Genomic DNA, 26312 nt, shown 5'->3' on the forward strand with positions numbered 1-26312 from the left:
GAGGAGGGAAAAAGGAGAGACAGAATAGAGAGAAAAAGCTGCATGACTCGTTTTACAGGACCGGATGGATGGATGGGTGGATGGATGGGTGGGTGGGTGGGTGGATGGGTGGGTGGGTGGGTGGATGGATGGATGGGTGGGTGGGTGGGTGGGTGGGTGGGTGGGTGGGTGGATGGATGGATGGATGGGTGGGTGGGTGTGAAGGATTCAGTACCAACCATGCAAGGTCCAGTTGTTCCTCTCTTTCTCTCCATCTGTCATCCACCCTGGTAAGACGAGCTATGCTAGCTGTACTAGACCAGTATGTAGGACAGTAAAGAGACCTTGCTAGCTCCCTGGGCCACCATTTAAACCTACACACACATATCACATGTTTGTTTTACTATCCTTGTGGGGACCAAAACATTTATTCCCATTCAAAATCATATTCTCCAGAACCCTAAACTTAGCTTAACTTAAAATGGCCTTTTTTCTTGTGGGGACCAACACATTTCCACACTTGTCTGAACTTTCCTTGTTTTATTATCCTTGTGAGAACTTATTGTCCCCACAAAGATAGTAATACCAAAAAAACACACGCACAGAGCTCCCTGGGCTGCCATTTAAACCTCTTCTCCCCCCCCAGACCCACGTGAAACACTCAGCTGTAAGTCTAACACGCTCCACACTGACTCCACACTCCACTTCCTGATCGGCAGGACTTCTCGCAGTAATGATGTCATGCACCTTGTTATTATGATATAATCGTTACTACTGCTCTATCTGGTCATGTTTAAAGACCGCTCAGTGGTTACCCATGTGATTCCCTGGAATTTAAAGCAAATCCCAAGTATATCAGTATCTCACAATGTACAGTAAGATGTGCAGTGCCTTCAGAAAGTATTCCAATCCCTGAACTTATTCCATATTTTGTTGTGTTACAGCCTGAATTCAAAATGTATACAATGTTGTTTTTCTCACCCATCTACACACAATACTCCATAATGACAAAGGGAAAATATGTTTTTGGAAATGTTTGCAAATGTATTGAAAATTAAATTTAGAAATGTATCTAATTTGCATAAGTATTCACACCCATGAGTCAATCATTTGTAGAAGCATCTTTGGCAGCGATTACAGCTGAGAGTCTTTCTGGGTAAGTCTAAGAGCTTTCCACTCCTGGATTGTGCAACATTTGCCCATTTATTATTTTCAAAATTCTTCAAACTCTGTCACATTGATCATTGCTAGACAACTATTTTCAGGTCTTGCCATAGATTTTCAAGTAGATTTAAGTCAAAACCGTAACATTCACTGTCTTCTTGGTGGACAGCAGAGTGAACCAGATTTTCCTCTAGGATTTTGCCTGTGCTTAGCTCCATTCGGTTTCTTTTTTATCCTGAAAAACTCCCCAGTCCTTAACGATGACAAGCATACCCATAACATGATACAACCACCACTATGCTTGAAAATATGGTGAGTGGTACTCAGTAATGTGTTGGATTTTCCTCCAACGTAACACTTTGGATTCAAGACAAAAAGTGAATTGCTTTGCCACATTTTTTGCAGTATTACTTTAGCGCCTTGTTGCAAACATGATGCATGTTTTGTAATATTCTGTACAGGCTTCCTTCTTTTCACTCTGTCAATTAGGTTAGTATTGTAGAGTAAGTACAATGTGGTTGATCCATCCCCAGTTTTCTCCTATCACAGACATTAAAGTCACCATTGCCCTCATGGTGAAATTCCTGGGCAGTTTTCTTCCTCTCCGGCAACTGAGTTAGAAAGAACGTCTGTATCTATGTAGTGACTCTGCTCTTTTTAAAAAACAAACATTTATTGTCTACCAATAGGTGCCTTTCTTTGGTCTTTGTGGTCAAATCTTTGTTTGAAGTTCATTGCTCCCGACTGAGGGACCTTACAGATAATTGTATGTGTGGGGTACAGGGATGAGGTAGTCATTAAACATCATGTTCAACACTATTATTGCACACAGAGAGTCCATGCAACGTATTCTGAGATTTGTTTTAAAACATATTACTCCTGAACTTATTTAGGCTTGCCATAACAAAGGGGTTGAATCGAGGCATTTCAGCTTTTTCATTTTGTAATTCATTTATAAAAGTTTTGATCAACACAATTCCACTTTGACATGAAGGTTTTTTTTTAGGCCAGAGACAAATAAATCTTAATTAATTCATTTTAAATTAAGTCAAAGGATGTGAATACTTTGTGAAGGCATGTGGTGTTGGTAGTTGGTAGTGCTGCTGTGGTGTTGGTAGTTGGTAGTGCTGCTGTGGTGTTGGTAGTTGGTAGTGCTGCTGTGGTGTTGGTAGTTGGTAGTGCTGCTGTGGTGTTGGTAGTTGGTAGTGCTGCTGTGGTGTTGGTATTTGGTAGTGCTGCTGTGGTGTTGGTATTTGGTAGTGCTGCTGTGGTGTTGGTAGTGCTGCTGTGGTGTTGGTAGTGCTGCTGTAGCTTGGCATCCTCTCCTCTGTTCTCTGCTCTAATCATCTGGCTTTACCCAGTGTCTTATCTCTTTCTGTGGAGTAGAGCAAACAGTCTCTCTCTGGAGCAAACTAATGGACAGATGCAAGCAGCCTGGATCCTCTACCGGTGTCGATTCCTCTAAAGGACAGATATGCAGTCTGGCTCTCTGCCCACACAACCTCTCTCCACTGATAGAACGTCTCCCTCACATGTGTCTTGGTTGGAGTTGAATTTAAGAGCCTGGTAAAAATCTGTACGTCCAGGAGGTTTTTATTTGTAGAAAATGTAAAAAGCATGTGGAGGGAGATTCTAGATGTGGCTTGGCCAAAGTGACTGTGTGTCTGTGTGTGAGTTAGACAGAGTTGTAGAAACCCAGTGGACGGGTGGTAGTCCATATGGATCTTGAGGCTTGGCCAAAGTGACTGTGTGTGAGTGAGACAGAGAGCTGTAGAAACCCAGTGGACGGGTGGTAGTCCATATGGATCTTGAGGCTTAGCAGAAGTGACGGGTTGAAATTGTGGTGATTTGAAAGGTATGTAAGTGATATCAGGTTTTTGAAAGTGAGTGTTGGGGGGGGGGGGGGGGGGGGGGTTGTTGCATGTTAGGGTGTCTGCAGATGGCCATTCCCTCACTCTCTCTATCTCTATCTCTAGTAGTGACCACAGAGCCATAGAATGCTGAAAACACAGTAGAGTCAGTTTATCTGCTAAACACTGGCCTGAGAGCTGACAGGCTGGGCTTCACACACACACACACACACACACACACACGGGGCCGGGGGGAAACGGCACTGGGCCGCTCCAGATTAATCAGTAGGGGTGTTTCCCTGACACATACCAGCTGTGCCGGTCTCCATGGGGACACACAGTGACTCATCGCTATTGGACCAGACTCACCGGACCGTGGCTGTGGATTGGCTGTGTGTGGCTGTATTGATTGGCAGTGTGTTTACAGCAAGGTATGATTTGTTTGTAGTGGTTTCAATTAAGGAAAGTTTAAGGGCGTTTTTTGTTGCAGTGTATTGATGATGTTGAAGTGGCCATGACGTGGCTGTCAGTGACTTTTCAAGGTTATTTAGTACATCTATTGCGTGTGTGTGTGTGTGTGTGTGTGTGTGTGCGCGCATCATTTTGGGAGGGAGATGGGTGCGGTCAGTGTGTTGTGTTTTCAGTTTTGGCCCGCCAGCTCTGTTCTGTCTCCTATCATGCTTCTATCACACTGTATCTCCTGGGGCCTCTCTACAGCTGGCTGATGTGAGATCTCAGTCAACCAGACTAGTGTTAGCAGTCAACCCTGAGTCACACACACGGACGCACACACACATGCAACAATGTATGCATACTCTGTCTCTCTCTTCACACACACATCCCCTCCAGCTCTGGCTGGTAGTCTGTATGGTCTTTGTAGCGCTGAGCCGAGTGGCCACAAACGACAGCATTGTCCTCAGGGAGGCTGGGAAACTTGGAGCGCAAACTCTCTCCTCAAGCAGTGTCAGGCCAGTCCACTGCTCCATTCAACTCAATGGGCTGTTTCAGCAAGAACTCCTCAAGGAGAGAGAGGAGAGAAATGATTGGAGAAGAGGAGGAAGAGAGTCGAAAAGGAGATCATGTAGGAGGGAGTTGAATAAGAGGAGAGGAGGAAGATGGGAGGAGAGAGAGTTGAAGAGGGGAGAAAGAGTTGAAATATAATGAAAGGTAGAGGAGGTGAGGGAGTCAGGAAAGGTCAACTTATAGTCAGTGTACAGGACATTGACTAAAGATGGGTATTAACTTTCTATTACACTGTAGTAAATGCATGTGTAGGATAGGAGAGGGAGTTTTGGGTGCATTCATGTTGAGTAAGTACATCATCCGTTAGCTGATCATCCCAGGCTAAGATATGATCTACTGTCACTTACTGACAGAGAGGAGTGGAAAAGCTCCTCTGGGTTTTACAACTGGGAGGAGTGGAGAAGCTCCTCTGGGTTTTATATAACTGGGAGGAGTGGAGAAGCTCCTCTGGGTTTTATATAACTGGGAGGAGTGGAGAAGCTCCTCTGGGTTTTATATAACTGGGAGGAGTGGAGAAGCTCCTCTGGGTTTTATATAACTGGGAGGAGTGGAGAAGCTCCTCTGGGTTTTACAACTGGGAGGAGTGGAGAAGCTCCTCTGGGTTTTACAACTGGGAGGAGTGGAGAAGATTTGAGGGGTAAAGATTTTAAAGGGCCACAAGTGACAGGTAAGTAGCGGTTAAGAGCGTTGGGTCAAAAACCGAAAGGTCGCTCGTTTGAATCTCTGAGCCGACTAGGTGAAAAATCTGCCCACGAGCCCTTGAGCAAGGCACTTAACCCTAATTGCTCCTGTAAGTTGTGATAGAAAATTCCGTATTTACCTGGTTTATTTGATATTAATGGTTAACAAGTCTGTATTTTCATGGGCTCCACTCCAGTTCCCTGCAGCTAATCTGGGCGTATGGTCACCAGAGATGGCTTGAGCTGACAAATGAGTTAGACTGCATTACATAGACAAGAATGTGCTTTACTAGAGATAGTTTAGGAGTAGAACAATCCCTCATTGTCTCTAAATCCTCCTTGCATATGAGAAACTAAGCCAGGGTGGGGTTAAGACGACAACCCACGTGCAGATTTTTGTGCTTATTTTTGAACCATTATTTAACTAGGCAAGCCAGTTAAGAACAAATTCTTATTTACAATGACGGCCTACCGGGGAACAGTATGGTAACTGCCTTGTTCAGGGGCAGAAAGACACATTTTTACCTTGTCAGCTCAGGGATTCGATCCAGCAACCTTTCGGTTACTGGCCCAACGCTCTAACCACGAGGCTCAGTAGTGTAGATGCGCCGCTATAGCCTTGGGTTCGATCCTGTGCCACAACCGGCCATGACCAGGAGCCCCATAGGACGGTGCACAATTGGCCCAGCGCCGTCTGGGGTAGGGGAGGGTTTGGCCAGTGGGGTTTCCTTGGCTCATCGTGCTCTAGCGACTCCCATTGAGTGGGCTGGGCGCCTGCAAGCTGACTCCGGTCGTCAGTCGAACTGTGTTTTTTCCGACATATTGGTGCGGCTGACATCTGGGTTAAGAGAGCAGTGTGACAAGAACTATACAGCCAGGCGGGTCATGTTTCAGAGGACGCAGGACTCGACCTTCGCCGCTCCCAAGCCCATTGAGTAATAGAGATGAGCCAACGGACCAAATTCAGGGAGAAAAAGGGTTTAAAAAATAAGGTTGTGGCCATACCACCCTTAACGTGCCTGTTCAGGGTCGGGCCTGGTTAGTACTGGGACGGGAGACCGTCTGGGAATACCAACTGCAGTAAGCAAAAAAGACAAGACTGAAAGTTACGGGATAGTTTCATGTAAAGGCCTAATTGTATATATTTTTTTTTAAACACAGTAATATATTGAACAATATACTGTGCCAAATACTCAGGTATGTCCCATCTGCAAACTGTACAATGGTTGGTTTAGAGGAAACGTGTTGTTATTAACTGACTAATTCCATTTGCTAACAGGTATCATAGCAACCTATGTACCAGTCACCGATAGGACCACAGCAAACAATCACACATAATTATTATTTTTATTAATAGCAAATCATAACAAGATTAAAAAAAATTCTTCCATCAGTGTTTTTACATTTAATGTACTCAGATGTGCAAACTAAATAATTCCAAATGTCATGGAAAAATTGAAAAAACACTATCTAATATCCTCAGAAAACCTGGCAGTCTGTGTGGAAATATGTTGCAACAGCGTGTTGTTGAAGTCAGAGAATGTGAGTATATAACTAATGGAGTTTGGGAGTCTGGTGGTCCGTGTGCCTGGATCCCTCAGTGTTTGCATCCTAAACAGCACCCTATTCAATATATAATGCCTATGTGCCCTGGTCAAAAGTAGTGCACTATATAGGGGATATGGTGCCATTTAGGATGCTGTGTCTCCAATGGAGGCTTTGCCGTTAATCCACATGGGCCGTCTCAACGCGATCTCTCACTGCTGGATCATAACTGAGATGTTATTAGCTAGATGCTTTCATTGTGTCAGTGTGAAAATGAAGACGGTATTTTCTATGTCAGCAGCTTGATGTGGTAGTCTATGTTTTCTCTATGATGATGATGGCTAGTGACCTATGTGTTTTTAATAATATAAATATACACTGCTCAAAAAAATAAAGGGAACACTTAAACAACACAATGTAACTCCAAGTCAATCACACTTCTGTGAAATCAGAAGTGGGGGTTGTGCTTACAGCCCAACACCGTGCAGGACGTTTTTCATTTGCCAGAGAACACCAAGATTGGCAAATTCGCCACTGGCGTCCTGTGCTCTTCACAGATGAAAGCAGGTTCACACTGAGCACATGTGACAGACGTGACAGTCTGGAGACGCCGTGGAGAACGTTCTGCTGCCTGCAACATCCTCCAGCATGACCGGTTTGGCGGTGGGTCAGTCATGGTGTGGGGTGGCATTTCTTTGGGGGGCCGCACAGCCCTCCATGTGCTCGCCAGAGGTAGCCTGACTGCCATTAGGTACCGAGATGAGATCCCTTGTGAGACCATATGCTGGTGCGGTTGGCCCTGGGTTCCTCCTAATGCAAGACAATGCTAGACCTCATGTGGCTGGAGTGTGTCAGCAGTTCCTGCAAGAGGAAGGCATTGATGCTATGGACTGGCCCGCCCGTTCCCCAGACCTGAATCCAATTGAGCACATCTGGGACATCATGTCTCGCTCCATCCACCAACGCCACGTTGCACCACAGACTGTCCAGGAGTTGGCGGATGCTTTAGTCCAGGTCTGGGAGGAGATCCCTCAGGAGACCATCCGCCACCTCATCAGGAGCATGCCCAGGCGTTGTAGGGAGTTCATACAGGCACGTGGAGGCCACACACACTACTGAGCCTCATTTTGACTTGTTTTAAAGTCATTACATCAAAGTTGGATCAGCCTGTAGTGTGGTTTTCCACTTTAATTTTGAGTGTGACTCCAAATCCAGACCTCCATGGGTTGATAAATTTGATTTCCATTGATACATTTTGTGTGATTTTGTTGTCAGCACATTCAACTATGTAAAGAAAAAAGTATTTAATAAGAATATTTCATTCATTCAGATCTAGGATGTGTTATTTTAGTGTTCCCTTTATTTTTTTGAGCAGTGTATATAATATATTGTAGTTTGCCTGTGGAGTGGCCGATCGTGTCAATGTTTTTTTATTGTATGTTGTTTAGGTGTATGGAACCAAATATCGACCATAACGAATTTAATTGAATGATCTATTCTGGTATTAATAAATTGAATGATCTCTATCGGATACATCCACATATTATGACCTCTCACACACACCAAGGTTGATTTGACTTGATTTGAAGGCAAAGTCCTGTCACTATAGTCACTGAGGATGCTGTATAGGGTTGCTTCTTGACTCATTAGCAGTAGGATCCCATCCACCTCTGTCACACAGTATTACAGTCAAGGAACGTGCCAACGGTCACAGAAGCCCCCAACATCCATAACTAGGGTCAGGGATAGCCCCTGGACATCCATAACTAGGGTCAGGGATAGCCCCTGGACATCCATAACTAGGGTCAGGGATAGCCCCTGGGCACCCATAACTAGGGTCAGGGATAGCCCCTGGACACCCATAACTAGGGTCAGGGATAGCCCCTGGACACCCATAACTAGGGTCAGGGATAGCCCCTGGACACCCATAACTAGGGTCAGGGATGGCCCCTGGACATCCATAACTAGGGTCAGGGATAGCCCCTGGACATCCATAACTAGGGTCAGGGATGGCCCCTGGACACCCATAACTAGGGTCAGGGATGGCCCCTGGACATCCATAACTAGGGTCAGGGATGGCCCCTGGACATGACTGGACCTCTAATGTTACACCAGACGGAAACAAAGAGAAGCATGAATGACTAATCTAGTCTAATGCCTGAAGTCCTTTTTTTTGGTCATATTAAGTTCACAGACCCTTTTCACATGACTGAGTCGAGCTGTACTCTGCTCGCCTGGTTACACATCCACCATCGTTTCTTTAGCTGTGCTGGAAAGGATCATATGAAAATAAATGATCAGAGCCAGCGGAGGACAGGTCAGGTCAGCACAATAGTGTTTAAAGCAGGGCTCTGTTCCTGGAGAGATACCCTCCTGTAGGTTTTCACTCCAACCCTGTTCCTGGAGAGATACCCTCCTGTAGGTTTTCACTCCAACCCTGTTCCTGGAGAGATACCCTCCTGTAGGTTTTCACTCCAACCCTGTTCCTGGAGAGATACCCTCCTGTAGGTTTTCACTCCAACCCTGTTCCTGGAGAGATACCCTCCTGTAGGTTTCCACTCCAACCCTGTTCCTGGAGAGATACCCTCCTGTAGGTTTTCACAGAAATGACTGTAACCAAACAAACATTGTAGATTACAAATGATGGGAATAAACAGTAAAATATACTACTGGTGATACTGATGTGTCATCCCCCCCAGCCTCCACAATGGATTAGTCTACTTACACAGGCGTGAATCAGACAGGTGTCTCGTGTGCCATAGAACATATATATATTTGCGACTGCTTGACCCAAAAAATCTTGTTCGACCAACAGCCTGTCGACTAAATGTGGTCAGCCCTAATATGCTTCAACAATACTCTGTGGTTGTTGGCTTGGAGTCACTTGTTCATCATTTATAAGCTATGCGAGTACACTTCCTCACTGAAACGGCTTGGAGACACTTGTTCAACGTTTATAAGCTATGTGAGTACGCTTCCTCACTGAAACGGCTTGGAGACACTTGTTCATCGTTTATAAGCTATGCGAGTACACTTCCTCACTGAAACGGCTTGGAGACACTTGTTCAACGTTTATAAGCTATGTGAGTACGCTTCCTCACTGAAACGGCTTGGAGTCAATTGTTCATCGTTTATAAGCTATGTGAGTACGCTTCCTCACTGAAACGGCTTGGAGACACTTGTTCATCGTTTATAAGCTATGTGAGTACGCTTCCTCACTGAAACGGCTTGGAGACACTTGTTCATCGTTTATAAGCTATGTGAGTACGCTTCCTCACTGAAACGGCTTGGAGACACTTGTTCATCGTTTATAAGCTATGTGAGTACGCTTCCTCACTGAAACGGGAAGCATCCAGAGAGTCATATGCCGCTCCACATCCCCCTCTTAATCTATGTCTCTTCTATATGGTTGGATCTACACTCTTAGAGAAAAGGATTCCAAAAGGGTTCTTCAGCTGTCCCCATGTAGAACCGTTTTGGGTTCCATTTAGTACACTTTGTGGAAAGGGTTCTACATGGAACCCAAATTGGATCTACTTTTTTTTGTTTTGTTTACTGATTGGACATAGGCGGCCCAAAAAACACTTAGGCGACCCGCCCAACACTTTTATATGCAGAAAAAACCCTGGACCTAGGGGTGAAGCGATACAGCACTGGACATGGATGGGAAATCTATAATGTTGTTCTGTATAATGATGAAGAAATCATCATGTTGAACCAGGGATCTGATGGAGGGAGTTCTGAACACAGCACTAGATGTCCATGGGAACTGTGTACAGATGTGTGTTGAAGGAAATGGATATGATGCTAGATTTACTGTATGAATGGGTGGCGACTGACAATGTTGTTGCTATTAAAATCAGTGCATTGTGTACATGTTTGCACTGCTCAAACATTGAGGTTGAAACCCTTTTGTGTGTGTGTGTGTGTGTGTGTGTGTGTGTGTGTGTTAACATAACATCTTTATGTTCCTGACACACTATAATTCCTCAGATGCTTATTACGTACAGTACAACCAGCGGGACAGTCTTTACTAGAGAAGAACTGGTTCTCTGTCCTCCATGATGGTCATACATGAATCACTCCCTCAACATCCCTGTATACAGTCAGAAGGTAGCCACACCCCTTGACTATTTCCACATTTAGTTGTGTTACAACCTGAATTTAAAATTTGATTAAATTGAGATTGTTTTGTCACTGGCCTACACACAGTACCCCATCATATCAAAGTGGAATTGTGTTTTTTGAAATAAAAATAATAAAAAATGAGAATCTGAAATGTCTTGAGTCAATAAGTATTCAACCCTTTTGTTATGGCATACCTAAATAAGTTCAAGAGTAAAAATTTGCTTAACAAGTCACATAATAAGTTGCATGGACTCACTGTCTGTGCAATAATAGTGTTTAACATCATTTTTTTTATGACTGCCTCATCTCTGTACCCCACAGATAAAATCATCTGTATGGTCCCTCAGTCGAGAAGTCAATTTCAAACACCAATTCAAAAACAATGTCCAGGGAGGATTTCCAATGCCTCGCGAGAAGGGCACCTAATGGTAGATAAAAGGAGACATTGAATGTCATGGAGCATGGTGAAGTTATTAATTCCACTTTGGATGGTATATCAAAACACCCAGTCACTACAAAGATACAGGCATTCTTTCTAACTCAGTTGCCGGAGAGGAAGGAAACCGTTCAGGGATTTCACCATGAGGCCAATGGTGACTTTAAAACAGTTAGTTTTTTCAGATTCAACTCTGAGGATGGATCAACAACATTGTAGTTACTCCACAATACTAACCTACTTGACAGAGGGAAAATAAGGAATCCTGTACAGAATCAAATATTTCAAAACATGAATCATGTTAGCAACAAGGCACTAAAGTAATACAGCAAAATATTAGGCAAAGCAATTCCCTTTTTGTCCTCAATAAAGTGTTAAGTTTGGGACAAATCCAATGCAACACATTACTGAGTACCACTCCTCATATTTTTAAGCATAGTGGTGGCTGCATCATGTTATGGGTATGCTTGTAAATGTTAAGGACTGGGGAGTTTTATCAGGATAAAAATAAATGTAATGGAGCTAAGAACAGGCAAATTCCTAGAGGAAAATCTGGTTCAGTCAGTCTGCTTTCCACCAGGCACTGGGAGATAAATTCAGCAGGACAATAACCTAAAACACAAGGCCAACTCTACACTGGAGTTGCTTACCAAAAATATTGAATGTTCCTGAGTGTCGAAGTTACAGTTTTGACTTAAATCTACATGGAAAAACCTGAAAATTGTTGTCTAGCAATGATCAGCAACCAATATGACAGAGCTTTTAGAATTTTTTGAAAAAAATAATTGGCAAATGTTGCACAATCCAGGTGTGGAAAGCTGTATTCACTGCTAAAGATGCTTCTACAAATGATTGACTCATGGGTGTAAATACTTATGTAAATGAGATTTCTGTATTTCATTTTCAATAAATTCTTCCATTTTGTCATTCTGGGGTATTGTGTGTAGATGGGTGAGAAAATGAAGCTATTGTAATCGTTTTTGATTCAGGCTGTAACATACAATGTGGAACCAGTCCAGCGGTATGAAGACTCTGGGAGGGTCTGTAACCCAGAGAATGGAGGGAGGCCTGACCATCTCCTCCACTCAAATGTACTAATGTTAGACCAAAACACCAAGCAAGGGGATGTAGTGGGCGAGAAGCGACGCTAAGTTATTTTGGGCAGGTATGCGGTGTCTGGTTAAGGGGATGGCTGAGGCGAGGCCAACCGTTGGAATGTGGCTGAGTCTCCTTTTAACGGAGAGCTTCGGGATAGACTGCACTAAGGAGACCTCAATACCGCTCCACAGAGTGGAAGATTTAACTCTTACTCTCATGGTTGTGGTCAAATACACAAATAGATCCGGTATCAGGCTAACGTTTTCATATAGATAGATCTGGTATCAGGCTAACATTTTCATTACATTAGGTCTCCCTTTTCTAAAGCAACTTTCAGTAGTTCCCAGCACAAAGTTTTCATGAAATGTGTTCATGTGTTTTGGCCTATGGAAGATTGATTCTCTAGTCCTGGCATTGTTTGACAAACACTAAGCAACTCAGACCACAAGTTACAGGATGGAGGGAATCCCTATACCACTGATTGACAGTTGGCTTGGCGGGGTGTGTGTGTGTTTTTCCTTTCCTCCCTTAGCTTGAATAATTGATATGGAATTGATTTAAACTCATCCGATAAGTACTGCTTAGCTTGTTCATCAGGACACTTGGCATTGGACGGTTAGTGGAAAAGTGGACACCAGGAAAAGTGGACACAACGTTTATGTTTTACTTCCTATAATTATTGTCTGCTGTTTTTTCTCTACCTCAGTCAGCACTGTACTAAAGCTTTCATCTCCCAAAGCGACGGACGGAAGGATGGATGCTGGAAGCGATTGAAAACATTTGAGACCACAGAAGAGGGAGATTGTTTATTTACTGTGGATCATCTTAAAGCCACAGTCCTGAGACCGTTTCACCCCAACGTAAAACAACCACCTTATATTTTGGGTCAGGATGGGCTAAGACAGTTGTTGGTCTACTAAGCTCACGAGGCATGTATAAGTCATTCTTTCAGGATATTCTATTTAAGAAAGAATCATCAATGAGTATATCATTAATTGAAATGACCATTGAACAGGCAGAGACATCCCAGAGTGTCCCTTTTAACACACAAGCAGTATACACTACAATCGTCGTCTCTCACAGTGCACTAATAGGCTACAGACGTACGTAACTATCTGTCTCAATGCTATGTGGACATTGTATGAAGGTTTAAATGTCAAGCTGTTTCCTTTTCAATTCCCTTTGAATGGCCTTCTGGGAAATCTACAGGAGGCTTCTGGGAACTGCAGCGTGTGCGACCGGGCCTCATAAATACAAGTTAGTGTGGAGACAGTAAGGAGGCTGTCACTCTGATGTGTGTTGTTATTTGATGTAGGCCTTACAGGGCCATTAAGCAGTTGCTACATCCATTTTTTGGGGACTTAAAAATGTATGATAGTGAGCTCCAGAAGTATTGGGAAAATTATTGTAATGGCGAGAGGTTGACATGTCTTTGGGGACTATACGTAAACATGGTAGCATCCACATCAACGTAGAAGTGTTTAGAAACATACCATCAGAACCCAAATTATAAGCTAGCTTTACTCAAAAGCTCGCAAACAAAGAAAATGTAAACAAACACTATATAGCCTCAAAACATGGTCACAACTATGATGTTCATATAATGGACATATAATTCCTTGTATCCATAGCTCTGCCTATGAATTTGAGAAGGGTTACATTTCTCCAGCATCATCCCTCAGCTTTTTACAGAAATGGGGGCTGGGAATTTGCTTTGTTATTGTTTCTACAGCTGATTGCCGCTTTAAGGGCCTATCGGAGTCCAAAAGGTGCACGCATCCACACAGCACTGTTCTAGAAGATTCAGTCGTTGGCTTTCATACTTATTGAATTCTCAGCGCTGCTCAAGCAATTTTATCCAGCTGTCAACACATTCAAATGAATGTGTGGGAATTTTGGGGCGGTGGTGCGTGTTTGAGCTGTGCGTTCCCCACGGAGTGTGGTCTCGGAGCCGCATAGGACAGTGGCTCTGCGTCTGTGGACTCTGAATTACACTTTAGGGCATGTGTTGTAGTAGTCCTCTGATCAGTCGGCCTAGATAATGAGAGTTTAATGGGCTCGTCATGGTAGGAATACGTTTTGAAAGTAGTATGATCGTCTATCAGCTCGTCCGCCATTCTCATGATGATGTCATGCTGTTCCCGTCGTCTCCTTTTGTCCCGCAGCGGTTAACAAATTGACCAGACTACAGCTGTTTGACAACACTAACCACATATCAACTAACCACAACTCACTCATCATTTCACTCTGCGTCAATCCACTTGTGATTTTTGGGCAAAGAGTCTTGTAATTGTGTAGACAAGCTCAATTTGTCTGGACTCTTCTCTCCCCTTTTGTCTCTGTTCTCTTCACTGTTAAAAATGACGAAGCGTTGACTATATGTAAACACCTTCATCCTCGAGGGAGAAGTGTTTGCAAACTAATTCCTGAGGGTCCATGGCTTACTCATGCTCGGCCTGGAAGTGTCCCAAATGGCACCCTGTTCCCTATAGAGTGCACTACTTTTGACCAGAGCCCATAGCACTTTACAGGGAATTGGGTGCCGTTTCCGATGCAGATTACTACTTCAACTGCTTTAGTGTTATGGGTCCTTCACTGGAACGTTCTTTTGTCAGGAAGATTCCTTCGCTCATGAGAATGCTACTCGAGCTACTTGAACCTCAGTCAAGGAGAGTAGTGAATGTTAATAAGGGGAGGGACGGGGGTGTCGGAGAGGGTTAGAGGGACGGGGTAAGGGAGGGGTCCTCGATTGTCCGCAATGTTGAAAGCAGCTGTGTGTCTTTTGTGCTCGGCCACTGCTTCATTGTTCAAACCTGCCAACCCAGGGGGAGAGATGAATACGGGAGAGGGAGGGAGAGAGAGGGAGAGGGGGAGAGGGGGAGAGGGAGGGAGGGGGAGAGAGGGGGAGAGGGAGAACCCTGTGTGCTCTTGCCTTGAGAGAATTCAAATCCGTGTCTCTCACCCCTCCCCCTCTCCCCCCTCCATTCAAAAGCCTTCCTTCTCCCTGCAAGCTGCATTCCCTCGTAGCCCTGAACAGAGAGCCTAAGTTGTGTTGTATTGTTTTCCCCTCTGGAGTAAGATAAGGGAAGGGCCTGGTTAGAAAGAAAAGGAGAGGAAACGGGAGAATCAACGAGTGCAGCCAATCAATGCAGCAACAGTTCCTCTCTTCTGCGCACTGCACACTCACTGTCACAATGGGAGAGGCGTGAGTTGGGGAGAGGCGTGAGTTGGGGAGAGGCGTGAGTTGGGGAGAGGCGTGAGTTGGGGAGAGGCGTGAGTTGGGGAGAGGCGTGAGTTGGGGAGAGGCGTGAGTTGGGGAGAGAGGGAGAGAAAGGAGTAGAGCAATAGTGGACTGCAGGGGGATCCTGACTCATTCACTCTGAAGGGAAGGAAGGAAAGGATTTGTTGCTAATCTTTCCATCTGTCTGTCTCAGGTCAGTAGTACTGTACTATACTTATACATTGTGTGTGTGTGTGTGTCTCAGGTCAGTAGTACTGTACTATACTTATACATTGTGTGTGTGTGTGTGTGTGTGTGTCAGGTCAGTAGTACTGTACTATACTTATACATTGTGTGTGTGTGTGTGTCTCAGGTCAGTAGTACTGTACTATACTTATACATTGTGTGTGTGTGTCTCGGGTCAGTAGTACTGTACTATACTTATACATTGTGTGTGTGTGTCTCAGGTCAGTAGTACTGTACTATACTTATACATTGTGTGTGTGTGTGTGTGTCTCAGGTCAGTAGTACTGTACTATACTTATACATTGTGTGTGTGTGTCTCGGGTCAGTAGTACTGTACTATACTTATACATTGTGTGTGTGTGTGTCAGGTCAGTAGTACTGTACTATACTTATACATTGTGTGTGTGTGTGTGTGTCAGGTCAGCAGTACTGTACTATACTTATACATTGTGTGTGTGTGTGTGTGTGTGTGTCAGGTCAGTAGTACTGTACTATACTTATACATTGTGTGTGTCTCAGGTCAGTAGTACTGTACTATACTTATACATTCTGTGTGTCTCAGGTCAGTAGTACTGTACTATACTTATACATTGTGTGTGTCTCAGGTCAGTAGTACTGTACTATACTTATACATTGTGTGTGTGTCTCAGGTCAGCATTACTGTACTATACTTGTACATTCTGTGTGTGTATTCCTCTCTGGTTTCTGTGTGTGTATTCTCAGTCAGACAGGCGATAACAGAAGCTACACCACTAGTGTGTGGCAACAGGAGTGTTCACAGCTCACTGCAGATAGTTTAGGGCCGTCACTAGTTGCCACAGTCATAATGATATCTAAACCCCGCCTATTTCTACAATTGATTTTCTTAAAATATGATTTTAAATCTAACATTAACCCTAACCACACTGCTAACATTATGCCTAACCTTAACCTTAAATTAAGACCAAAAAGCTCATTTTTGTTTTCATGAATTTCTCCAATAATACAGTTGCTAAGCCAGATAGTGTAGGGATGGTTGGAAAGCTTTGATCTGTGCAGTTCAATGAAGCAGATTAAAGAGAGTTTCCTAGTAACAGTTTTGAGATGTGAAATCAGTCAGTGGTGTGTAGGTGCCTGTAAGATGACATTCTTCTGGGGTATTGAGGATGACTGACGTTCTTCTGGGGTATTGAGGATGACTGACATTCTTCTGGGGTATAGAGGATGACTGACATTCTTCTGGGGTATAGAGGATGACTGACTTTCTTCTGGGGTATAGAGGATGACTGACGTTCTTCTGGGGTATAGAGGATGACTGACGTTCTTCTGGGGTATAGAGGATGACTGACTTTCTTCTGGGGTATAGAGGATGACTGACGTTCTTCTGGGGTATAGAGGATGACTGACGTTCTTCTGGGGTATAGAGGATGACTGACGTTCTTCTGGGGTATTGAGGATGACTGACATTCTTCTGGGGTATTGAGGATGACTGACGTTCTTCTGGGGTATAGAGGATGACTGACTTTCTTCTGGGGTATAGAGGATGACTGACTTTCTTCTGGGGTATTGAGGATGACTGACGTTCTTCTGGGGTATAGAGGATGACTGACTTTCTTCTGGGGTATAGAGGATGACTGACTTTCTTCTGGGGTATTGAGGATGACTGACGTTCTTCTGGGGTATAGAGGATGACTGACTTTCTTCTGGGGTATAGAGGATGACTGACTTTCTTCTGGGGTATAGAGGATTACTGACTTGTGTCTGTTGTTGTTGGGATGTTGTCCAAAGTATAAGAAGCTCATATAGAGGAATGCTTTGTATTCCCCCCTAAAGAGCAATTACCTTCACAAACACAGTGAAGAATAGACCTGGGAATGAGGTTGATGGGTCTGTTTTACAACAGAGGTGCCGCCCATCCTCAAGTGTCAACGTGCTTAGTGTGTGTGTGGGTGTGGGTGTGGCCTTGCGGGTAGCTTTGGAGTGTGTGTAAACATCTATGCCAGATTGTTAACACCACACATCTATCTGACCTGCATGGCAGAGTTATGCACTAAAGTTAAATCGGTTTAAAAGGTCAAAGTACCAACAGTCTGTCCCAATACACTCACTTCAATCCCTTCCTAAGACACACACACAGAGTCCAATGGCGGCGAGCTTTACACCACTCCAGCTGACACTTGTCATTGTGCATGGTGATCTTAGGCTTGTGTGTGGCTGCTCAGCCATGGAAACCCAAAGAAACAGTTGTTGTGCTGACGTTGCTTCCAGAGGATGTTTGGGACTCGGTAGTGAGTGTTGCAACTGAGGACAGACAATTCTTACGTGCTTCAGCACTCTGTGGTCCCGTTTTGTGAGCTTGTGTGGCCCACTACTTTGCGGCTGAGCCGTTGTCGCTCCTAGACGTTTCCATATGACAATAATAGCACTTACAGTTGACCCGGGCAGCTCTAGCAGGTCAGAAATTTGATGAAGTGACTTGTTGGAAAGGTGGCATCCTATGACGGTGCCACGTTGAAAGTCACTGAGCTCTTCAGTAAGGCCATTCCACTCCCAGTGTTTGTCTATGGAGATTGCATGGCCGTGTGCTCAATTTTATACACCTGTCAGCGACGGGTGTGGCTGAAATAGCCGAATCCACTACTTTGAAGTGTCAAAATGTATTATTTGGGGTTATTATGATGGGAAGTTATTTCAACTGATTCTAGAGGCATGGTCACTTGTTTTGGTGGTAGTAATGAGGTAGATAACTGGAGAGTTGCTCTGTTGAATGATTTATTAATGTAATTATATCCTTATTAAGAGGTTAGGTAGCACTCCGTATCCGAGACGAGACAACATTGTGAGGCATATATAGATTTTGTTCATGGTCCAAGAGGACAGAAATCATTTGATTGTCAGTGCGACTGTGATCTTTTGACAAGCCTATCAAGTCTGAGACCCCATAACAGACAGGCTGTCAAGAGGAATCAGGTGTTCTTGTCAAGTACCTTTATGTCTCGTCTGAAATGACTGAGTTTGATTGGTTTGTTTCTCTGAGACACCTGCACTTCATGACAGTCCTCAGGGTTGTGCACACACACACACACACACACACACACACACACACACACACACACACGTGTTCACAGACATACACCGATCGATGCCCACCCTTTCCCTCAACCCTGCACTCACCACTTGAATGAAAGTGAAGGAGTATACCAGAATAGAATATACAGTGGCTTGTGAAAGTATTCACCCCCTTTGGCATTTTTCCTAATTTGTTGCCTTACAACCTGGAATTAAAAATTATTTTGCGGGGGTTGTATCATTTGATTTACACAACATGCCTACCACTTTGAAGATTCAAAATATTTTTTCTAATGAAACGAGCAAGAAAAAAAAGAAAAAACAGAACTTGAGCGTCGTGCATAACTATTCACCCCCCCAAGTCATTACTTTGCAGAGCCACCTTTTGCAGCAATTACAGCTGCAAGTCTCTTGGGGTATGTCTCTATAGGCTTGGCACATCTATCCACTGGAATTTTTGGCCCATTCTTCAAGGCAAAACTGCTCCAGCTCCTTCAAGTTGGATGGGTTCCGCTGGTGTACAGCAGTCTTTAAGTCATACCACAGATTCTCAACTGGATTGAGGTCTGGGCTTTCACTAGGCCATTCCAAGACATTTAAATGTTTCCCCATAAACCACTTGAGTGTAGCTGTATGCTTAGGATCATTGTCCTGCTGGAAGGTGAACCTCCGTCCCAGTCTCAAATCTCTGGAAGACTGAAACAGGTTTCCCTCAAGAATTTTCCTATATTTAGCGCCATCCATCATTCCTTCAATTCTGACCAGTTTCCCAGTCCCTGCCAATGAAAAACATTGGATGGTGTTATCAGGGTGATGAGAGGTGTTGGGTTTGCGCCAGACATAGCGTTTATCTTGATGGCCAAGAAGCTCAATTTTAGCCTCATCTGACCAGAGTACCTTCTTCCATATGTTTGCGGAGTCTCCCACATGCCTTTTGGTGAACACTTTAAGCAATGGCTTTTTTCTGGCCACTCTTCCGTAAAGCCCAGCTCTGTGAGGTGTACGGCTTAAAGTGGTCCTATGAACAGAAACTCCAATCTCCACAGCTCCTTCAGGGTTATCTTTGGTCTCTTTGTTGTCTCTCTGATTAATACCCTCCTTGCCTGGTCTGTGAGTTTTGGTGGGCTGCCCTCTCTTGGCAGGTTTGTTGTGGTGACATATATTTTTTCTATTTTTTAATAATGGATTTAATGGCACTCCGTGGGATGTTCAAAGATTTGGATAATTGTTTATAACCCAACCCTGATCTGTACTTCTCCACTATACTTTGTCCCTGACCTGTTTGGAGAGCTCTTCATGGTGCCGCTTGCTTGGTGGTGCCCCTTTCTTAGTGGTGTTGCAGACTCTGGGGCCTTTCAGAACAGGTGTGTGTATATATACTGAGATCATATGACAGATCATGTGACACTTAGATTACACACAGGTGGACTTTATTTAACTAATTATGTGACTTCTGAAGGTAATTGGTTGCACCAGAGCTTATTTAGGGGCTTCATAGAAGAGGGGGTGAATACATATGCACACACCACTTTTCCGTTGTTTAAAAAATATATATATATAAATAAAAGAACAAGTCATTTTTTTCATTTCACTTCACCAATTCTGACTATTTTGTGTATGTCCATTACATGAAATCCAAATAAAAATCAATTTTAATGACAGGTTGTAATGCAACAAAATAGGAAAAACGCCAACGGGGATGAATACTTGTGCGAGGCACTGTAACTAAGCCTATTTTATCCCCTAGCAGAGGTAAGCAGTCACCAAACACCATCTCTCGACACATTGCTTCCATCTATGCCAGTACAGTACAGGCACTCTGTCCTTGACAAAGGCAGGTCTGAACAGATACTTCACATTTTAGTTACAGTTCAGGCTACATAGTACATCTCTTATCAATAGCTAGTAATGGGCAGTTTGGGGATTTTGAGATCACAGTGGTGTTGTCAAGCAGGGTTTTGTCGACCCGGTGAAAGATATGTGTTTGGGGTCATGAGAGGTAAAGTGAGTCGAGGACACCCCAGACTCTGGTTATAGTTGAGATCAACATGTCCCTCGGTCATCAGCTCAATGCCAATGCTGCTATGTATGAGAAGAGTCCCCTTAATAGCCCAACCAGGACGGCGGTGAGAAGTTACTGTGTAATGATTCTGATGTACAGCTAGTGGATAAGAAGCGTGTGTTGGATCTGAACCAAAGCTCTGTGAGGAAAAGCAATGCTGACCTTGGCCTGACCAGAACGGTCTTCAAAAGGGTTGGACAGAGTTCATTCTGGGACTTCCACCTGTGAAGCGGGGTGCGGTCGGTTGACTTGCGGTGGGTGCGGTCGGTTGACTTGCGGTTAAGGTCACTCAGGAGTAGCCGGGGGTCAGAGGGAAAATTAACCTTGGTTTCCGCCCCTGCCAGGAGACTGTAACAAAAACAGCCAGTCCAGACCAGCACGGCACACCCACTCCTGTGTGTAAATCTAACTGATATCTCACTGAGAGGAGAGAGAGCAAAACCACTGTTGACTGCATCAGAACCAGACCTGGGTCCAACCAGTATGTACTCTATACTTTCAAATACTATGAGAATTTGCTTTAGTCTGACCTGGAGTGTCAAATGGGTGGGTTTTCAAATCAAATCAAATTGTATTTGTCACATGCGCCGAATACAACAGGTGTGGACCTTACCGTGAAATGCTTACTGACAAGCCCTTAACCAACAACGCAGTTCAAGAAACCTCCCGGGTGGCGCAGTGGTTAAGGGCGCTGTACTGCAGCTCCAGCTGTGCCATCAGAGACTCTGGGTTCGCGCCCAGGCTCTGTCGTAACCGGCCGCGACCTGGGAGGTCCGTGGGGCGACGCACAATTGGCCTAGCGTCGTCCGGGTTAGGGAGGGTTTGGTCGGTAGGGATGTCCTTGTCTCATCGCGCACCAGCGACTCCTGTATCGGCCCGGGCGCAGTGCGCTTTAGCCAAGGTTGCCAGGTGCACGGTGTTTCCTCCGACACATTGGTGCGGCTGGCTTCCGGGTTGGATGCGCGCTGTGTTCCGACTCCCTTGATCTGAGCCAAAAGGCCGAGAAGCGATAACCCACAAATGGAACCCTGAAACTTGGTTGGGTTGGTTGGGTTGTGTATCGGAGGACGCATGACTTTCAACCTTCATCTCTCCCGAGCCCGTACGGGAGTTGTAGCGATGAGACAAAGTAGTAGCTACTAAAACAATTGGATACCATGAAATTGGGGAGAAAAAGGGGTAATAAAATAAATAAATAATAATATTTACTAAATAAACTAAAGTAAAGAAAGAAAAGTAACCCAATAAAATAACGTGGGGCTCTTCCATTGGTTCAAGTGCTCCAGGCAACCTCTATCAAAACCCTGACAAAGTACTGGAAAGCGAACAAATACCATTTAAACCCAGATCAGTGAAGGGCTTTCTGCCAAAGAGAAGCCGTTCCTCCTCCCATCTCAAGTTTCTGACATGGGAACAGTCCGAGATTCCCAGAAACATCTGTAAAAAGGGAACTACCTGTGAGTGAATCAGTCTACGACGTCAACAGAGGAGTATGTCTGACATCAATGGAGGGGGAAATAGAGGATTAGTTTACCAGTCTCAATGGGGACATCGGCTAGTTAATGTACGCGCGCACACACACCAGGGATATCAGACTTGAAACTAACTCCATTTACTGGCATCAAAACAAACATCACCATAGACACTCACAGCTTTATCATCAAGAATCCAATGTATTCATATGTTCCTATACCACATAACCTTCCACTGTATTCATATGTTCCTATACCCACATAACCTTCCACTGTATTCATATGTTCCTATACCCACATAACCTTCCACTGTATTCATAACATGTTCCTAGACCCACATAACATTCCACTGTATTCATAACATGTTCCTATACCCACATAACCTTCCACTGTATTCATATGTTCCTATACCCACATAACCTTCCACTGTATTCATAACATGTTCCTATACCCACATAACCTTCCACTGTATTCATAACATGTTCCTATACCTACATAACCATCCACTGTATTCATATGTTCCTAGACCCACATAACCTTCCACTGTATTCATATGTTCCTATACCCACATAACCTTACACTGTATTCATAACATGTTCCTATACCTACATAACCTTCCACTGTATTCATAACATGTTCCTATACCCACATAACCTTCCACTGTATTCATAACATGTTCCTATACCCACATAACCTTCCACTGTATTCATAACATGTTCCTAGACCCACATAACCTTCCACTGTATTCATAACATGTTCCTAGACCTACATAACCTTCCACTGTATTCATAACATGTTCATATACCCACATAACCTTCCACTGTATTCATAACATGTTCCTATACCCACATAACCTCCCACTGTATTCATAACATGTTCCTATACCCACATAACCTTCCACTGTATTCATAACATGTTCCTAGACCCACATAACCTTCCACTGTATTAATATGTTCCTATACCCACATAACCTTCCACTGTATTCATAACATGTTCCTATACCTACATAACCTTCCACTGTATTCATAACATGTTCCTATACCCACATAACCTCCCACTGAATTCATATGTTCCTATACCCACATAACCTTCCACTGTATTCATATGTTCCTATACCCACATAACCTTCCACTGTATTCATAACATGTTCCTATACCCACATAACCTTCCACTGTATTCATAACATGTTCCTATACCCACATAACCTTCCACTGTATTCATATGTTCCTATACCCACATAACCTTCCACTGTATTCATATGTTCCTATACCCACATAACCTTCCACTGTATTCATAACATGTTCCTATACCCACATAACCTTCCACTGTATTCATAACATGTTCCTATACCCACATAACCTTCCACTGTATTCATATGTTCCTATACCCACATAACCTTCCACTGTATTCATAACATGTTCCTATACCCACATAACCTTCCACTGTATTCATAACATGTTCCTATACCCACATAACCTTCCACTGTATTCATATGTTCCTATACCCACATAACCTTCCACTGTATTCATATGTTCCTATACCCACATAACCTTCCACTGTATTCATATGTTCCTATACCCACATAACCTTCCACTGAATTCATATGTTCCTATACCCACATAACCTTCCACTGTATTCATATGTTCCTATACCCACATAACCTTCCACTGTATTCATAACATGTTCCTATACCTACATAACCTTCCACTGTATTCATATGTTCCTATACCCACATAACCTTCCACTGTATTCATATGTTCCTATACCCACATAACCTTCCACTGTATTCATATGTTCCTATACCCACATAACCTTCCACTGTATTCATAACATGTTCCTATACCCACATAACCTTCCACTGTATTCATAACATGTTCCTAGACCTACATAACCTTCCACTGTATTCATAACATGTTCCTATACCCACATAACCTTCCACTGTATTCATAACATGTTCCTAGACCCACATAACCTTCCACTGTATTCATAACATGTTCCTATACCCACATAACCTTCCACTGTATTCATAACATATTCCTAGACCTACATAACCTTCCACTGTATTCATAACATGTTCCTATACCCACATAACCTTCCACTGTATTCATAACATGTTCCTATACCCACATAACCTTCCACTGTATTCATAACATGTTCCTATACCTACATAACCTTCCACTGTATTCATAACATGTTCCTATACCCACATAACCTTCCACTGTATTCATAACATGTTCCTATACCCACATAACCTTCCACTGTATTCATAACATGTTCCTATACCCACATAACCTTCCAATGTATTCATAACATGTTCCTATACCCACATAACCTTCCACTGTATTCATAACATGTTCCTATACCCACATAACCTTCCACTGTATTCATAACATGTTCCTATACCCACATAACCTTCCACTGTATTCATAACATGTTCCTATACTCACATAACCTTCCACTGTATTCATAACATGTTCCTAGACCTACATAACCTTCCACTGTATTCATAACATGTTCCTATACCCACATAACCTTCCACTGTATTCATAACATGTTCCTATACCCACATAACCTTCCACTGTATTCATAACATGTTCCTAGACCTACATAACCTTCCACTGTATTCATAACATGTTCCTATACCCACATAACTTTCCAGTGAACAAATATGAGCTATAAATTGGAATGTGATCCATATCAGGTGTTCTTTTATCCCGGCCCAAAAACATGTCACCTGTCCAGTTGCCTCTTTAGCCTCTCTGGGCGGATGGAGGGCCCTGGCTGCCCAAATACATGTGGGTTAGTTTAGTGTAGAACTGCTAAAAACTCTATTGAAAATGTGCAGAAGAAAGTTGGGGCTTTGGCCGTCCGGATCTTGACGTAACTTCACCTCCCTTTCTCTCCAAATGCTTCCCCAAAACAAACCGTTTACAATGTGGAGTCAATAGCTTTACATACAAAGAAACACACACACACACACACACACACACACACACACACACACACACACACACACACACACACACACACACACACTGTATATTGTGGTGTGTGATTCGTTTTTTCTCGCCTGCAAAATGAAGTACAGCTGACATGGACAGCTGGTAGCTGTGCTGTTGAGTGACATAATCACAGACCAGCCAGCCAGCTGATATATCACACACACACACACACACACATACGGCGGTACTGTTACATATACCTGGGTGATTCATAACATTAGGGTGGTAGATTATACCGTTCTCTGGACCCCTTTCCCTCACTCAATCCCTGTCACACACACACACACACACACACACACACACACACACACACACACACACACACACACACACACACACACACACACACACCCACTCCCCTACTTCCTAAAGTAGAAACATAGGGACAGGAAGTTGAAGGGACATTCAGAGCCACCAGGGAGAGATACTAGCAGCACAATACTTCACTATCAAGGAACACAATGTTCCCTTCTCTCTGACTCCCTGAGTCTATACATGGGGGTTGATGGGGTCAGTAGGTCTCTCCCTGAGTCTATACATGTGGGTTGATGGGGATCAGTGAGTCTTTTTTGTAATGATTTACATTTTAAAACATTATTAAACTACTAAACTTCACGCCCCCACAGTGGGTTGCAAGAAGTCACACATTCTATAAGTTTGCAGATGACACAACAGTGGTAGGCCTGATTACCGACAACGACGAGACAACCTATAGGGAGGAGGTCAAAGACCTGGCCGTGTGGTGCCAGGACAACAACCTCTCCCTCAACGTGATCAAGACAAAGGAGATGATTGTGGACTACAGGAAAAAGAGGACCGAGCACACCCCCATTTTCATCGATGGGGCTGCAGTGGAGAAGGTTGAGAGCTTCAAGTTCCTTGGTGTCCACATCACCAACAAACTAACATGGTCCAAGCACACCAATACAGTCGTGAAGAGGGCACGACAAAACCTATTCCCCCTCAGGAGACTGAAATGATTTGGCATGGGTCCTCAGATCCTCAAAGGCTTCTACAGCTGCACCATCGAGAGCTTCCTGACTGGTTGCTTCACTGCCTGGTATGGCAACTGCTCGCTCTCCGACCACAAGGCACTACAGAGTATAGTGCGAACGGCCCAATATGCTGGGGCCAAGCTTCCTGCCATCCAGGACCTCTATACCAGGCAGTGTCAGAGGAAGGTCCTAAAAATTGTCAAAGACTCCAGCCAACCTATTCATGAACTGTTCTCTCTGCTACCGCACGGCAAGCAGTACCGGAGTGCCAAGTCTAGATCCAAGAGGCTCCTTAACAGCTTCTACCCCCGAGCCATAAGGTCTCCTGAACATCTAGTCAAATGGCTACCCAGACTATTTGTAG

At 43.9% G+C, this 26312-nt stretch overlaps 1 protein-coding gene across 11 annotated transcripts in view; it reads left to right on the plus strand.

Moving 5' to 3' along the window:
- Positions 1–26312, plus strand: part of LOC139424438 (adducin 3 (gamma) a) — a 144475-nt gene that overhangs the window by 26028 nt on the left and 92135 nt on the right. Inside the window, exons 1-2 of one of the 11 annotated variants that reach the window (XM_071176247.1) lie at positions 14917–15106; positions 15158–15337. The exons of 6 other annotated variants lie outside the window; for them this stretch is intronic. The gene's annotated coding sequence lies outside the window, so the exon portion shown is untranslated. Of the gene's footprint in view, positions 1–14916; positions 15107–15157; positions 15338–26312 lie in introns of those variants that run through there. 4 more of the 11 variants (XM_071176252.1, XM_071176254.1, XM_071176248.1 and 1 more) reach the window with 4 other exon arrangements.

This window comes from Oncorhynchus clarkii, chromosome 13 (assembly GCF_045791955.1).
Source record: "Oncorhynchus clarkii lewisi isolate Uvic-CL-2024 chromosome 13, UVic_Ocla_1.0, whole genome shotgun sequence".
In the NCBI taxonomy this organism is placed as follows: Eukaryota; Metazoa; Chordata; class Actinopteri; order Salmoniformes; family Salmonidae; genus Oncorhynchus; species Oncorhynchus clarkii.